The following is a 16727-nucleotide window of genomic DNA, read 5'->3' on the forward strand; positions in this document are numbered from 1 at the left end:
GGATAACAACCGAGGTGTTGAACTCAGTCCAGGTGTTGTAGCCAACAGCGCTAAAAAGTGCTGCAGCACTTTTAGCAGACAGGAGTTTCCTTAGCACTACAGGCTTTGTGTCCAGCCATTTCTCTCTGCTGTCATCCTGCCAAGATGTGATAAAAGTACCAATAAGGGCAGGGGACTCACTGCCAGGATGGAAGAGACTCCAGGCCAACCTGAGAGGACAATGAGCTTTCCTGGGCAAGGGCACTCCTACACTAGGGGCTGCACTTAAAATTGCTGGCCACATTCTCCAGGAGCAGGTGCTGGCCCAAATCTCTGCAGATTTTTATTCCACTCCTTGGACTCCCTGACATTGCCCTTGCAATCTGTTTCAGCTGCCCACTCCTCATCCATCAACAATTTCAGCCTCATCAAGGCTGTATCTGTGCCAGCGATAGAGCAAAAACGGTGCCACTTCTCTGGGACGAGGTGGCATCAGAGTGTCCAGGGAGCCCCGGGAGGAAATTACTAGGAAGGAATCCCAGCACACCAGAGAGGAGAATGGGAAACTTTACTTTCCCAGGGGACAAGTGGCCCGCAGAGCGCTCAGGGGCTGCGGCAGCGGCAGGGCTGTGTCCGCCAGCCCGCTCCACCCAGAAAGTGTCCAGAAAAGTGTCCAAGGCCTCCGGGCCGGCTCCAAGGGCTCCGGGCGCCTCTCGGCCCCCGGCAGCTGCCGCCGGCAGGACGGCTCCGGCCAGGAGAGGGAGCCGTGGCCCCGCGCACCCCGCCTCGCACCCCGCCTCCCCCGGCCCGACCCGGCAGCTGCGGAGGGACGGAGCTGTGCCTGTGCCTGTGCCTGTGCCTGTGCCTGTGCCTGCCCCTGCCCCGGCCCCGCGCCCGCCGGCCCCGGCCCCGCTGCCCCGCAGTGACGGCCGCGGGCGGCGGGACCGCCCCGAGCGCGCACGGAGCGCGGCCGCGGGGAGAGGGGCGGGCGGGGCGGAGCGGAGCCCGGGGGCGCGGATCGGGCACGGCGGCGAGCGGGCAGGAGAGGAGGCAGAAGAGGAGGAAGAAGAGGAGAGCGCGGCGCGCCGGGCACAGCTGTGCGCTCCCCGCGTCCTCAGGTGAGCCGCGCTGCCTGGGGGTGCGCGGGGGACGCCCGTGTTCGTGTAGGCGTGGGCGGGAGCAGGGACGAGGGACAAGGGAGCCTGTCCCGCCCCGCCCCGGCCGTGAACTTCCCCGCACGCGAAGGGAAACTTTGTATCGGAGGAGGCGGATTCCAGCCCCGGCGCGGGGGGAGCCGGGCGGCGGCGGCGCGCAGGCGGCAGCGGCCCCCGCTCCTCGGCTGGCACGGGGGGAGATAGGAAAGAAAGAAGAGGAACCGCTCGGGAGAGCCCGAGGAGCAGCGCCCGGCGGCCAGGAACGAGGGAGGACAGGTGGGCACGGTGGGAGCGAGCGTGCGGGGCCGGGGATGGGGGAGCGGAGCGGAGCGGGGGTGGGCGCGATGCTGCCGGGGCCGCCGCGGGGCCGGGGACCCCCGCGGACCTCGGGGGACCCTCGGCGATCCCGCGGTGTGCGGGGACCGAGCCGAGCTGCGGGACCGCGGATTTGTCTCCGCCGCTCCTGCAGCCGGGCTGGCGATGCCCCCGGTCCGCGACACGCGGAGGGATTTGCTTCAATTCGCTCCCGTGGGCCGTGGAAATCTGGGTATTCCTGGCTGGAGCGCTACACGCGCTGAGAAATGCAACTTTAATTTTCATCCGGATTGCAAATTCTTGAGCCTCTGATACCTGCTCTCTGCTGTCAAACGGGTCTCTGAAAGGGAAGTGGGGAGAGGACGGGGTCAGGCTTAAGCCGTAGCATGGAAGTAAAGTAGAAGAGACGTGTCCAAGAAAACAGACTGGAAGCGATTAGATGCTGGCAGCAAGATGGCCTTTGCTGTGTTTGTTGGGGGCAGCTGCCCCCTATGTGAAGCAGGTTGTTTTTTTTTTGTTTTTGTTTGGGTTTTTTTTTGTTTTTTTGTTTTTTTTTTTGAGGGGGGGTGTATGTGGAGGGAAATTGATGGTTTCCTAAAAAAGAAGAGGAAAAAGGAAACCATCAATGCTTCACTACTTCAGGTGTCCCTTTTCTGTGCCAATGTTGCTTGCCCCTGTTACGGTGGCAGTGCTTGTTCCTCACTCTGGGCTGGTGTCTTGCAGTGTGCCTGTATAGTGCTTGGCACAACAGAATCCTGATCTTGGGGCCTTAGGATGTCACAGTAAACTGGATTATAAATGCCCTCTCAGATGCAGTCTCTCTCTTTTCATCCTGACTTCTGCTTTGTGAATAGCTAGTTGTAGTGCTTGGATAAAATTCTGGTTGGCTTTACAGATCTTTCTTTTCTTATAAAATGATGGATTTTGTTCCATGCATTCAGTTTTTTGTCCTAGGAAAGGCTTTTCACTTCTGGATTTGTGAGATTGCAGCAAGCTCCTTGTATTTTAAAAACACTTATCTCCTTTGTAATTAAAAAGTATTATTTTCCTGACACTTCATTTTTAACTGTGCCCCTCTCAGGCAAGCAGAAGTGTCACCCAACGTAAGCTTCCATACCTAGAAGGATTGTGAGGTGTTATTTATTAACTGTGCTGTGGAGAGTCCACATCTCATATCTTAGAGGGTCATTTATAACAGGTTGCTTTTGGCAGCTCTGGAAGATTTACTTGCTGTCTTGTATTCCTTGCAGGAAAGGCATCCCTTGTTTTTGTGGGGAGCATCACTCCAGCCCACAGGCTCTCGAGTGGGTAGGCTTGGTGCTGGAAAGGCTCCTGCTTTCTGTCTCCATTGCCTGCCTGTGGTGAGCAGGAGGGGGCAAGCAGAGAGCATTAAACTTTAAACCCCAGATATTCTTCCCTGGACGTAGGCATGGTGTTGTTGCTGGGAACACCTTGTCTGGAGGGGCAGCTAAGGATGTAGGATAATGAAGGACATGGAGAGTAAGCCTGAGAGGACTTGGGGTGGTGGAAGCCTGCAGGGCACTGCAATGACTGGGAAGTGTTAAGCTGGGAAGGTGGGAGCTGCTGCATGGAGCTGGAGGAAGGGGCTGTGGAGTGAGAGGTTATGTTTCTAACTCCATGCCTCTGTGCAAGGCAGAGGGCAGGGCTGCATCCACACAGCCCTGGGATTGCTTTCCATGACTCTGCTTCTAGCTTGAGATCAAAGCGTCTGCATTCGATATGATGCTTGCTGATGTCTGTCCATGCCTCCCCAGAGTCCAGAAGGTCCTCTGATCCCTCCAGGGTGTGGAAGGAAAGCTTGTATATGAACACTTCTGGGCTCTCCCTTTCCCCACTCTGTTGGTCTGTGCAGGTATTCTGCATTTGAGCATGAGCACGTGCAGTGGAGATGAGTACTGCCCTGTTCTGGGCTCCAGCAGCCTCATCCCCAGGTCAGGTAGCACTACCCAAAAACACCTGGCACCACAAAGCACACACAGATAAGAGAGACTTAAGAGGGTAGGGGGAGTGGTGTAGCAGCCTGGATGCTTGGAGGTGTGGGAAATGCCTCCCTGCTGGCCTCAGAGCTGTAATTTTAAGCTCTAAAATAAGCATTCAGGAAGAATGAGGCAGAAAGATTTTGTCCTAACCTTCTTCCTTCAAGACTTGCATGAACCAGATGCCAGCTCTAGGGAGGAAGAATTATATTCCTTCAGAATAAGAGTCCAAAATTTGAGTTTTTATTCTTTCTTTTCACTTCTGTTTGGATTTCTCTGTTGGTTATTTTGGCAGGCACATGATTCATATTTCTTCCCTTGTGGGTCCTGGGTCCCCTCTCTTGTCAAATGTCCTCCCATTTCAGCAAGACTCTGGCTTGCAAAAACTTGCCATAAAGCCCTTGTGACTGGTGGTGTGGGAGAGGAGGTGCCCCAGCCTGGCTCTCAGAGTACAGGTTGCATTAGTCAGGTGGACAGTTAGGAAGATTATATCAGCATGTGAATGCATTCATGTCTTTTTTTTTTTTCCTTACCATACAGTAATGGGGAGTGCTTTGGGAATAAAAATAGAAATAGGGAAAAGCCTATATAAGCTGAAATCTGTGAACAGTGCCACGTTATCTGGGAACTAAAACACGTTCTACAGTGGAGCTCTGCTCTTCTCCTTCCTCCCCTCTCTTTCTCTTGACACAGCTCATGGATTTCGGTGCCCCCATGAGCAGAGCCTGTGTCCTCTGTGCGGCCAGGCTGATGCAGCCTGGCTGGTGGCAGCTCTGTACCTGGAGGTGAGCTGGAGCATCTCTGGCTGGGCAAAGTGGGACAGATGCGAAGGCAGAAGGAGGCAGAGCTGGCTCAGGTGTGCCATGCTTGAGCTGACCCTTCTCCACATCCTGCACCCTGCAGGAGGCTCGGGGGCCGTGTGCAGGTGGGGCTCTGCTATCCACGGTCTGTAGCTGCTTTGTTCTGCTCCACCATCAGCAAAACGTGCAGCTGAGATTCACTGCTGAACTGGAACAAAGCAGCTTCTTCTTTTGGGAGGTATTTTAGGATTTCTCCCCCTCACAGCAGTGCTTTTGCCAGGCAGAGGGCTAATCTGACGTTTCTCAGCCACAGCGCTGGTCTGTGTGAGGCTTTTGCACGCGACTGAGCCAGATGAGCTCAGAGAGAGTGCAGGAAGGGAACTGATCTGGGGAAATTACTTCAATGGTGCTTGTGCTTTAGGGAATTTCGATCTTGGCCACTGTGTTTACTGTGTTCAGCCTCAGAGGTCCCAGTAAGATACATGCCCAGAACATGATATTCATAATTTTGGAGTCTGATTTTATAGAAAATAAAATACAGGAAAATTAGTGTACAAGTGTGTGTATTTTGTTCTAGGGTTCTCTAAAAATAGTTGCTTGTAAAACAGTATTTTCACTACAAGTGAAGAATCATGTCTTTAGTTAGTCCTTTGTTAATCTAACAACTCTCAGTTTCCTCAAATGGGAGTATATCCCCAGGAGTTCCTCTGACAAAGGTTTCCCCTGAGTCTGGATGATTATCCAATTACAATTTAAAGAAAATTACAGCAAGGATAATTGGCTAAAGATAGAAGTATCTGAGAGCGTTAGAGAAAGAGAAGGAGAGAGTGAGAAAGTGAGAGCTTCACTTTCTCATATGAGTAAATGAGAATTATTTCAGTCCTTAACTTTTGCAGTGAGTGGATTCAAGGTCCCTAGTGTTTGTATCTCCCTCCCTCTTCCTCCCTCCTCTTCTCTTCTCCCTCTACTCTGTCTTCTTATGTGTTGACTTGATATTTAGATGAAAAAGTTAAATTGATTCTTATGGAGTCTTTTTACATTTACATGTGTTAACAAAAAGAGACTGTTAACTTAAACGCTCTATTTGCAGCAGAGAATAAGACATTTCCATGAATCCTGGGCTCAGTCAGGGAAGTGGTAGGTGGCTCCTTCTCCTAGGAGCTCTAGGAAGGTGCCAGAGAGCCATTAGCTTGGAAATCCCACTCAGAGTAGGGCCGTCAAGAGCTACCAGCTCTTCCCAGCTCTTCCTAGGTGCCCCCAGGAGACCCACTGCCATGCCTGGCAGGAGCCCTGCATGCTCCAGCACTCCCATCCCATGTCCATCACGGGTACCAAGAGCCCTGAGCTGCCATGGCAGAGCTTCCAGTTGGTTCAGGAGCATTTGAGGCTGCCTTCAAGCCCACTCACTCTTTTTCATTGCTAGCAGCTTGCTTAGGCAAGGCTGGGCAAGCTCTGCTGTTTAACCCTTGCAGCGCTGGCTGTGGCCGTGGGTCAGGGGCTCTCTGGGTGCAGGTGGGAGCTCCTGGGTGCAGCCTGGCACTGCCAGGTCAGAGGATGGGGTTGGGCTCCCCACGCAGCTCCCTGGACAGCTTTGCTGTGCTGCAGCTGGAACATGAAGATACAACGTGAATCATTCACTTACACAAATACTTAAGAAGCCGCTTCAGCTTTACTAAGCCAAGGTGTTATCAGAACTAGAAGAGGGCTTTAAAAAAAAGTAAAGAAAAAAGAGTAAGTTTTAATACCTCCCTCTTTATGCTGGGTTTGCTTTTTTTGTTTGTTTGTTTGTTTTCCTCACAGTTTTCTTTAATCCCTCGCATTACTGAAATAAAAGTGTAATGGAGTATCTTGCCTCTCTTAGGCCTAATGCTGTTTATTTAGAGGGATGCAAGATTTTCCCAGTGTTCTGAGGAAGATTCTTAGGTATTTGATCAATTTCTGTGTAAAGGTTTGCAAAACTGTGACTTAAATGTTTATCCTTAGCGCTGACAGGATGTTGTGGAGTTGTTTAACAGTATATTTGTAACAATTATGCTGCTTGGCAAGAAAGACATGTTTTCTTCTCAGAGGGAATTTTTGTTGGCTTTCTTTTTTTTGGCCTTTTTCTGCCTGTGAGTTGTGGTTATATCTGCCTTTCTTTATCATTAAACTTTTTGTTTTAGATGTAAATAAAGAGCTAATTACAGTTAATCTCAGTGCAAAGGAATGAAATTTTAAAGTGTGAAAAATAATGCCCATCTGTTGGATTTGCAGTAACATTTTGGGGTTTGCCTTCTACTTGGAAGTATGCCAAAACTTATCTTGCTCAATTTAAAGTTTTCTTTGCACTATTTAAACTGGATTTTTAATAATTTATAAAAACAAACAGAAATTGAAATAGCTTTTCAAATTATGTTTGGTCATGTTCTTTATGTCGTGGTTGCTAACATGTGAACAGCTCTAACTGAAATGAGTTCAAATCCCACTGCCAAATTCTATAGGAACAGGTTGAAACCTTCTGGAAAAGCATCCATTTTTCATGGCAGTGTATTGCATTTCTCTGTTTCCTGCCTGCTGGGGCTCCATGTGCCCAGCTATGGAGCACAAAATTACTTGTGTAATTACTTGGGTTCCCAGCCCCAAAATTGCTTGTTCCAAGGGACCTGTTCCTTAAGTAGTTACTATTTAAGATAGGCTCAGAACCCCATTTTTTTGTGGTGGGTATGTGTTACTTTTAGCCCCATCAGCTCCACTGACTATTGAGCACAGGGAATTAATCCATACTTTGCACTTTTATGTTATCTTTCATCTCAGCATCTCTAAGCACTTTAGAGATATTAAGATGCACTGCTGTGGTGTGAGATGGGGAGAGGCTGTTCTAAATGTGGCTGGGGAAACAGAGGCACAGATTTCAGAAGCCTCTACTAATGCACTCAGTTCAGGGGCCAGCTGTTTATAAGTTCTCTAATGCCTGATGAGCAGGGAGGCACTACAATTTTTCATGCACTACATTTGGTGATTGATGCCTATATACAGATTTCATGATTATTAGCTAGAAATTCATATTTCTACCCTAAACTAGAGACTGTTTTAAAATCTTCAACGCTAGAGACTTACAGGAGCCTAGTAAATGGCAGTGTAAGGAGTCCAAATTCCTAGTTATTTTTTCTCAGGTTAGTCCTGTTGCAAAAAGTAAAACCTCACCTCCCTCCCACTATGGTAACATCCAGAGCCCTACCTACATGAATTTATTAGCAATCTGTTGAGTCAAAGTTCTGAGATGTGTAAAAAAAATACTTAATTTGTCAGTAAGAGCCATGCAAATTCACTCTAATACAAATAATTTGATTTGTTCTGTTGAGAAATCAGCCCCTCTTCCTTCAAGCACAGATACCTCCCAGCCCTTGTTTTAAGAAGGGACCTGGGTAGTGGGAGGAGGATGTTGCTGCCCAGCTGGCAGGCTGTGGAGGTCTTGAGGGCACCCAGCCTCTCTGAATGAACACAGATGTGCTGCTGGATCCCAAAATGTGTTGTTCTAGCAAATTGTGCTGGTTGCATTGTGTTGGGGTGACTGAAGGACAGAACTCAGACTCCACTGGAATAACATCCCTATGGACTTGGATGGGATTTCCCCCGTATCCATTCTCTTAAAAAAATAATCCCAGTGCATTTACCTTTCTCTTCCTTCCTTGTCTTCTCTCACGTTGCTGTATGGACTTTCAGGAGCCTGTTTAACTCTGTCTCCTTGGGATGTTTCACACACACAGACTCCCTGACCCCATGGAGAGACAGAAACGCTTTTCTCCAGGCTCGCTGTGTCTTCCTTTTCTCCCATTGCACAGGGGAGCTGTACCTTGCATTGCAGCCCTGTTGAATAGTCCAGGAGGGTAATATTTGCCCCTTAGAAAACTTTTTTTTGCCCCCTCATTTGTCAGGTGCAATGACTCTGTAGTTGCTGACATGAAGTGTCAAAGAGCAGGAGGGAAACTCAACCCAACTGTGTTGGGTTTTGCACGGCCTGGTTTTTGGTGGTGATGGGGGGCCACAGAGGTGGCTTCTGTGGGAAGCTTCTAGAGGCTTCCACCATGTCCAGCAGAGCTGGTCCCTGGTGGCTCTGAAGATGGACATGCTGCTGGCCATTGGGCCAGTTGGACAGGTTGGTGGCACCTCTGTGATAACGTATTTGGGAAGAGGATCAATTCAAAGTGGGGCAGGCACAGCTTTTCTTCCAGTCAGAGAAGAGGAGGAGGTGAGAACATGTGAGGGAAACAACGTGGCAACACCAAGGTGAGTGGAGAAGGAGGGGCAGGAGGTGCTCCAGGTGCTGGAGCCGTGAATCCTCTGCAGGCCTTGGTGAGACCATGGTGAAGCAGCTGAGCCCCTGCAGCCCCTGGGGACCCACGGGGGATGCAGAGATCCACCCACAGCCCCTGAGGGTCCATGGAGGATGCAGAGATCCACCCACAGCCCCTGGGGGTCCATGGGGGATGCAGAGATCCACCCACAGCCCCTGGGGGTCCATGGGGGATGCAGAGATCCACCCACAGCCCCTGGGGACCCACAGGGGATGCAGAGATCCACCCACAGCCCCTGGGGGTCCATGGGGGATGCAGAGATCCACCCACAGCCCCTGGGGGTCCATGGGGGATGCAGAGATCCACCCACAGCCCCTGGGGACCCACAGGGGATGCAGAGATCCACCCACAGCCCCTGGGGACCCATGGGGGATGCAGAGATCCACCGACAGCCCGTGGAGGAGGTGCCCATGCTGGAGCAGATGGATGCTGGAGGAGGCTCTGATCCAGTGGAAGACCCAGTGGAGAGAGGGGCCTGGCTCCCAGGCTGGAGCAGCCTGGCCTTGCAGGACGGCACCCCTTGGAAGACTGACCCACGCCACAGCAGTTTTGGGAGGGCTTTCTGCCCCTGGGAGGGACTCACATTGCAGCAGCTTTGGGAGGACTGCTGCTTGTGAGAGTGGAGCCACACTGGAGAAGTTCATGGAGAACTGTCTCCCGTGGGAGGGACCCCACAGTCTCACAGGGGAAGGACTCCTCTCCCGGAGCAGCAGAAGAAAATTTCAGTGACAAACAGACCCAAAACCTCCCCTGCCCTGTCTCCCTGTGCTGTTGGTGGGAAGGAAAGAGAGGCTGGGGGAAAAAAGGTGTTTTAAGGGCTTTCTTTTACTTCTCATTATCCTCTTGTGACTCTGCTGGTAATAAGTTCACTTTGTACCTCTAAGCTGAGCCTGTTTTGCCCTTGGAGTGTTTTTTCCTGGTCCTTGTCTAAACTCATGAACCCTTCATTAATTTCTTCTCTCCTCTGCTCAGCTGTGGCACGGGAGGGGAGGGTGAGCGAGCAGCTTTTGTGGGTGCCTGGCACTGGGCCAGAGTCAAACCACGACACCAACTTCCCAAAGATACTCAGTGATTGCTTCCTCTCAATGCAAAGATGTGAGCCAGCCCAGGGCTGGGGTCAGCGCAGATTTGAGAATATGAAGGCATCTATGTCCTGGCATTGAAGGTGCTCAGAAATGAAAATTTCAGAGGCTTTTCAGATTTTTGACCCTTTGCAGCAGGGCTTTAGTGCATAGCAGTATTTCCTTGTGTCTCTGCACCTCGTAGCCTTTGGAAATGTCAGCAGCGCATGTATTGCCTTTTGTTTGTCATTCAGCTGGAGAAATGAATTCATTGCCCTTGTGAGACCAATCATATTCTCCCCACATAATTAATATTGATGACAGTCACAGCATACTGCTGCCTGCAGCTCCATCTCAGCTTTCCCACTGTGTAGGGGCTGTGGGTCACAGAGCAGGAGCTCCTGGACTTCAAATTTCAGGGTGCTGTTCTTTGAAGGTTGAATTTCAAGACGTACTGATGGGCCCAGTGCAGGCGGAGCCTGAGCAAGTTCCCTGTGATGGTGCAACTGAATATTTGCAGAGGGAAATGTTAGAGACATGGGGAGAAAAAGGAATACACATCACAGGGGGAAGGACTGTGTCACTCTTGTTTCTCTTCTCCTCCTTTTTTCTGTGTGTACACAGCTTTTTCTAGTCCCCTTCGTAGAATGTAACTATACTATGCTGGCCAGAAAGGGACAGGTATGCCAAAGAAAGCTGCTCTGATAGTCACCAGGAGGCCCAAGTGGGTTGGGAATGTGGATGGCTGGAAGGACCTCCAGAGAGCTGCTTTTAAGTGAGGTGCTGTCTTGGGGGAGGCTGGTAGCTCCTGGGCTTTCTATTTTTATATTGCTTTAAATTGATTGATGTATAAAGCACACTTGGAGCAGCCTGTCTGAGCTGCAGGACAGGGATTGAAGCATCTTGATGTCTTATTCTTGTTTGCTTTTACTTGTAAGGTTAAATGGGATTAAATTAACATGATTAATATAAGTACTAGGTGTGGAAATGCTGTGTGGCCCAAACTTGAAAAAGAAAAATTCATCTGACTTGCTTTTACCCTTGAATATGTTGCTCATCTCAGGGTACCCAGAGTCACTTGAGGAAACCATTCTCTTATGCCTCAGGAAGAGCTGGGCTTCCCCACTGGCAGCAGCACGGGCAAACCTGGTGGTAGTGCTGGAGACATTGCAGCTGCCTGGGGAATTTGTGGCACCACAGGAAAGCAGATTCTTGGGAAGGGAAGTGAAAGACAGTGATGTGCTCTGGAGCGTGGTGGTGCTTGGAGGAATTTTGCCTGTTGTGTCCCTCTCTGGAGGAGCAAGAAGGGAAGGATGTTGTCTGAAAATGGAGCAGCCATCCTGGGAATCTGGAGCACTAAGCACTTAGTGCTGTGAGGGGAGGAGATGAAGTGAAGGAGCGGGTACATAGCTGCCAGCAAGGGCTTGAACTTAAGAAAAGAAACTCTTGGAGTGTTTTTGACACTGAGAGCCTATTGCAGGTGGTGCTGAGCAGGGCTGGGTACAGCCTGTGGCTCCACAAGGCAGATGTGGAATGGGGCTGCAGGGCACTGGTTGGACCAGGCGGGTCTTGCAAGGAGACACCTCCTGGGAAAGCTGCTCTGGGGTTTGAGAGACCTGGGCCTGTCCTGAAAAAGGCATTAAACCCATCTGAAAACCTGTTCAAATCTGTATTGTGTTCTCTGGATTTAGAGATTTGTGCTGAGCTAGCTTGGGGCTGCTGCTGTGCAGTCATTGCACAGTGTGGATGTGCTGCTGTGTCCACTGGGGCAGTGGAACAACCTCCTAGGGAGGGTAGTGGAGCTGCTTACATTGTAAAACCATTAAAAAGGTCAGGAGGCAGAATGTATAAATTAAATGCTTGTTGTCAGATGTCTCCAAGTGTTCTGTGACAGTTAATTGGAACTTCTCCAGTGAGGGGGATCTCACTTTGGATTCCTTAAGTCTTCTCAGGTCTTTGGGCCACACTGATTGCAGATTTCCTCTTTTCTGTGCAAAGATTGGTTTTTCAGTTTAGTTTGTGGTAGCACAATATGTGTGTGTTTCTCAGAACTCTCCCTTCACTATAACATAGCTGTCCAAAATAGAAGCATTGTGTCTGGCTTTATGTAAGATCTCCGCTCTCTTTGAAGCATGGTTGGAAACTTTTCATTCCCTGCCTATTCACACATAAAAAATAGACTGACTTAGCTGGATACCTTTTGCTTAAACACAGAAGTGCTCTTGTAGCTTTAGTGTTTGAACTGCTCAGTGGCCAGCATGGATCCATTTGTAATCTGTGCTGTTTGATTTTATAGCTGTGGCTGTACTTGCCCCTCTCCAGGCCACTCCACAGATCTCTAGGCAATAGTCCCAGCTGCTTATTTGACTTGTCCAGGTGTGCACATTTTGTAGAGGTGACAGAGAGCTCATTTATTTTCAAAGTATGAAATGTAGTGTGCTCTGCCTGCTAAATTGGTGGCAGAGTATAATCAGTGGCACCCTGGACTCCAGCAGAGCAGTGTGCAAGATCTGTAGCATTTCTACTTTTCCAAGTCCTGAGGGGACCCCAGGAGAACTGCAAAGGGAAGCAGGGGATTACAAATTTCTTCAGGTACATTTTCAAGCCCCCCCTCCACTTCTCTCCACATGCCTAGATTGCACTTCTTTCTTTTGTGAGGGTGAAAAAAACCTTCTTCCTCTGAATTCTCATTGTTAGCATTAAATCTGCCGAGCCAAAAGGATGCCAGGAGATGGTATGTAAATGCCAATAGCAAATCACAAATTCCCTGCCTGGAAATCTCACCTCCATGTCCCAAACATTGGCACTGGCACTGGCAAAACTTGCACTATCAAGGAGGCTCCCAGGAATGACTCACTGTGAATGAAACTCTCCAACATTTTTCCCTGAGTCTCTGAGCTTGAGGGGAGGCTGCTGCCATCTCTGCCCTGGGGAGCTCTTGGTGCTCTTGGACAGGCAGCCTTGCTTCTGCAATTTGTGCTGCTCCATTGAAGGAGAAATAGCTTGGGATCACCTCCCATGGTGGCTCTGGAGCATCACACTGCTGAGCTTGTTCATCCCCGTGTTGGGGATTTTGTAAAATGTCATTATTAAAAAGCCATCAGGCTGCAGCCCTTGGCCTGGATGTGCAGGCAGGAAGCCAGGGAGGGGCCGTGGTGGGCGACAGGCAAATGGAGCTACCTTGGATCCTGGTGTCATGTCCTTGGCTGGCAGTGAGCTGGCTGAGCCACTGGTTAAGACTATTTCCAGATTTTCTTGTGTGTTTGGTTTTGGTTTGGTATTTTTGTCCTTTAGGGTAGTCAGTAGCTCTGGCTGTAAAGCTGTGTGCCAATGGCCAAGTCTGACCAAGCAAGGCAGAAAATCCTTTGTGCTGGTGACAGGAGATACCTCTCACCAGGGCAACTTTCCATGTGACTCCCACTAGTTTAATTCTTGTTCCCCTCTGCAAAAGCAGGTGTATATCTGCTGTGATTCTAGCTGGTGAAAAGCTTTCAGGCCATTCAAATTTCAGCATTTCCTGTAGTTCTGATGACATAAATTACTTTTGTAATAGAAATATTTCAGAACAAATTCCTTTCAGCCTGCTCTGATGTCAGGCATGCGATGGCCTGGTGAGTGCAGCTACCCTGGCACAAGTGGGACTCCAGCAGGGACTGATTTTGCAGGTCCCTGCCTTAGATGTATCACAGTGTCAAAGTGACTGGGTCAGACCTACGGCTCCTGTGATATCCCTGATTGCAGGGCAGGCTTCAGCTTTGCTTGATTCCTGCTGAGATGTGCCTGGCTGTTTGGGAGCTGCTGCCAAGACAAATTGGGCTCCCTGCCCTCAGGAGAGATGTGCACGTTTTTTCCAAGGACAGCGCTGGAGCCCTCTGGTCAATGTGCCTGTGTTTGAAGTGATGAGTGTGGCGTAGCATGCACGAGAGCAGGGAAAGTGCTGCGAGCTGCTTTTGGTGCTCATCATCAAACTGCTGCTGGATTCCTCCCTGCTCTGTTCCTGGGAGTCATCTGGGGATGAAAATTGCTGTGAATGTGGTTATTCCTCCTGGGGAGTAAAGGCTGGAATTCCAAAAGCCATGGCCTCTCTTTCTGCCTAGGTGTCACATTCTGTTCCTCTGGAGGGCTGTCCCTGGGACCGACCAGTTCTGTGCAGGAGGGGCTCCCCTTTGGGCAGGGCAGAGTGGGACCATGGGCACCACAGCAAAGGGCAGTGCCAGGCAGTGCCCACGTGGCCTCTGGAGGAGATTCAGGGTCAGAGAGACACTGTGCAGGCCCTGGCTAAGTGGCACCAAGATGGTTTATGCTACAGTAATCCCTCCTTTTGTCTGACTTACTCCTGCACATACTGAAAAGCAAAAGTGTTTCCTGGGGGGCTGAAGGGCCTTTTCCCCATTTTCCATTAGTGTTTTTGCTGTTACTTTTCTGCAGCTGCTTTTTCAGGCTGCCCTTTGTCTGCCTTTTGGATTCTTTGAATTTACTTGAACTGTACATCTATTTTTCCCCATAAGAAAACCCAGCAAACTCATCGAGCAGCCTTCTCCAAAGCTGCTGTGTGATGATGCAGGGACCCTGGGCTTGTGGGCACGCTGTGACTGGGAGAGGAGAGCTGAGCCCCTTTCCTGAGCACCAGCTCTGCTCTGCAGCCCATCAATCAACCTTCATCTCCAAGGTGCCATAGAACCAAAGCATTTCCTAAGTTAGCCCACTCCAGATTTTGCCAGCCTTCCTGTGTCTGTATCCTACTTTTTGGGGCTCTCAACTGCTTTTGAGTTGGGAGAGAATTACAGAAAGAAAATACTATGCAAAACATGCTTTGGCTGAAATGATTTATTTCCTCTTTCAGAAACTGCTTTATTTGATACTCCCTTGCAGTCAGAGCACTTAGTTGCAAGGTTCTGAAGGGTGCTTTCGTTCTGCAGGCTGTAGTGTGGCTTCTCCATGAAAAGCAAAACAACCTATCACCTCTCCCTAGAGGCCTCTGGTTAGGAGGGACAAAGGCATTTTTCCTGGAAAATGCAGCATTGTTCTGTAGAATTGGTACAGTGTCTATGAGAATAGGTGTGCTTTGTTAGTAGTTACTTTGAGTGAAGTTCTCTTCGTTAATTACTTGACATCTGTCTTTGGTTTTATAATTGCTGGTAAAGTGCGTGGGCTTTGCAGAGTCCATGCTGCTAAAGGCAGGAGGGAATGATGCCTTGCTGAGGTCTCTTTGGCAAGGGTGTTTTATTAAAAGGTGATTTATATAAAAATATTCATGTTTTTTTCTGACAGAAAGGCCACCAGTATCAAATGAAAAAAATTAGACTTTCCACCCCCTTTGATGTTAAGAGCATGAGACACATCCATGATTGTGCTTCCCCCCACCCCACTTTTCTTTGCTCCTCAGTAGACAGAAGGTGAAAATTTGAAGAAAAAAGTGCTCTGGAAGGAAAAGGGAACAATTTCTGATTTGAAATAAATGAACATTTCAAGTTAAGTCCTTAAAAAAAAAATTCTAGCAAGGGCTGTGATGGATCATTTTCCCTAACCACTCTATGAATTATTATTAAAATGTTAATTTATGGAGACATTAAGAGCACCTCAGAGTATATTGGTCTCGTGAGAAGTTCCTGGAGTGCTGAGGATGTATCAGTGCTCTCCATCTGCCTTCTGGCTGCTCTGATTGCCTGCTTTCTAACTGCAGTGTGATTTCTGAGCTGGTAACTCTCCTGCTCACTGATTTTATTCTCCTTTTATTTTTATTTGCACCGGCTGGATGCAGTTGGGTAAAGCCTTCTGCTGCAGCTTGGATTTGCACTCCCTGGCCTCTAGCTCCTTCGGTTGCAGCCACAGAAGCTGGTGTTTGGTGCAGTTCTACAGAATTGCGCAAAAAGTTCATCAGACGCCACTGGAATTGCATCACAGGCAGGAAAAATGGCAACATGCTCTGTCCTGTCACGAAACACAGAAGCAGGTTGCTGGAAAAGGTTGAGAAAACTCTGCTGTTCCTGGCAACACCAGGGTGGGTTGTAGTCCTGTGGTGTGAGGTTCTTAAGGGCATTGCAAAACCCACCCATCTCTGCAGCAGGATGCAATGCTCTTCTCCTGTGTCACCACTGGACTGCTGTGGGAAGACTTTTTTATTTGGGGCTATATCACAGGTTTGGGTCTATTTGGGTTTTGGAGTATTTTTGAGTAATCGTATGCCACAGGAATGGAGCTGGGCTGGCAGATTCTGGCATGGTCAGGGCATCCAGAAAGTTGTGATGCCTCCCCTTGACCAGCCCTTGACTCTGTGCCTGTCCCTTCCATGGTCCTTTGCATTTTGTGTAGAGTGGGAGCAGCCAGGGCTGTGGTCAATTGTGTCCCTTCTCAGTAATGGAGAAATTGCTGTAATCTGACAGGCTCTGTGTCTGTCTGTCTCCACTGATAATATCTCTGGAAAGCCTGGAATGAACCAGAAGTAAATCACTCTCTGTGTAAGGCTTCTGATTTTATAGCTGGGTAGAGCAAGGAAAAAAGGGTTTTCCTACTAGTAGGCAGAGCATGGAAATCTTGGATACCTTGCTCATAGGAACAGAGACCTGGTGGCTCTGTGAGACAGTTGAAAGGAGCATGTTCCTGTGAGCACAGCTAATGGATGTAAATATTAGCTCACTGCAGAGTTCATGTATCACCGAGTGAAGTGTAGTAGTTTATTTTGGCCTCAGGCCACACAAATGGCCTTGCTCAATACAAGGGAAACTCATCCAAAGTCTGTAGTTGTTCCTGCTTGCTTCAGGGTTGAATTCAGTCTGATTTGTGCAAAATGCAGGAGAGAGTCACTGGAAAATAAGGGTGAGTTAGGACACGCTGTGCATTTAGCTAATGACAAATGGAGAGGGAACCATGAGGGATCTTGATTATGGGAATGATTCCCTGCCACTCTTTACACCCCCTCTCTTCAAGCATCTCAGTTACCAAAAGTTCCTTAATTCCTACCAGAACTGCAGCAATTTGGATCTCTCTGTCCAATCTGATGGCATAAAAATGTTTTATCTTTCTTCAGCATTTCCAAGGGGTGGGAGTACTTAATATTGTTTCTTCCCTATGGAGTCTTAAGTAACAT

General features: G+C 49.2%; 1 protein-coding gene across 3 annotated transcripts in view; it reads left to right on the top strand.

Annotated features, from left to right (window-relative positions):
* The first annotated feature begins 997 nt into the window (after positions 1-997).
* Positions 998-16727, top strand: part of IL1RAP (interleukin 1 receptor accessory protein) — a 49282-nt gene continuing 33552 nt past the window's right edge. For 2 of the 3 annotated variants that reach the window (XM_053951979.1, XM_053951981.1), the window contains exon 1: positions 998-1097. The gene's annotated coding sequence lies outside the window, so the exon portion shown is untranslated. Of the gene's footprint in view, positions 1098-1328; positions 1410-16727 lie in introns of those variants that run through there. The other variant, XM_053951980.1, reaches the window with a different exon arrangement.

Source organism: Vidua chalybeata, chromosome 10 (genome assembly GCF_026979565.1).
Source record: "Vidua chalybeata isolate OUT-0048 chromosome 10, bVidCha1 merged haplotype, whole genome shotgun sequence".
NCBI lineage: Eukaryota > Metazoa > Chordata > Aves > Passeriformes > Viduidae > Vidua > Vidua chalybeata.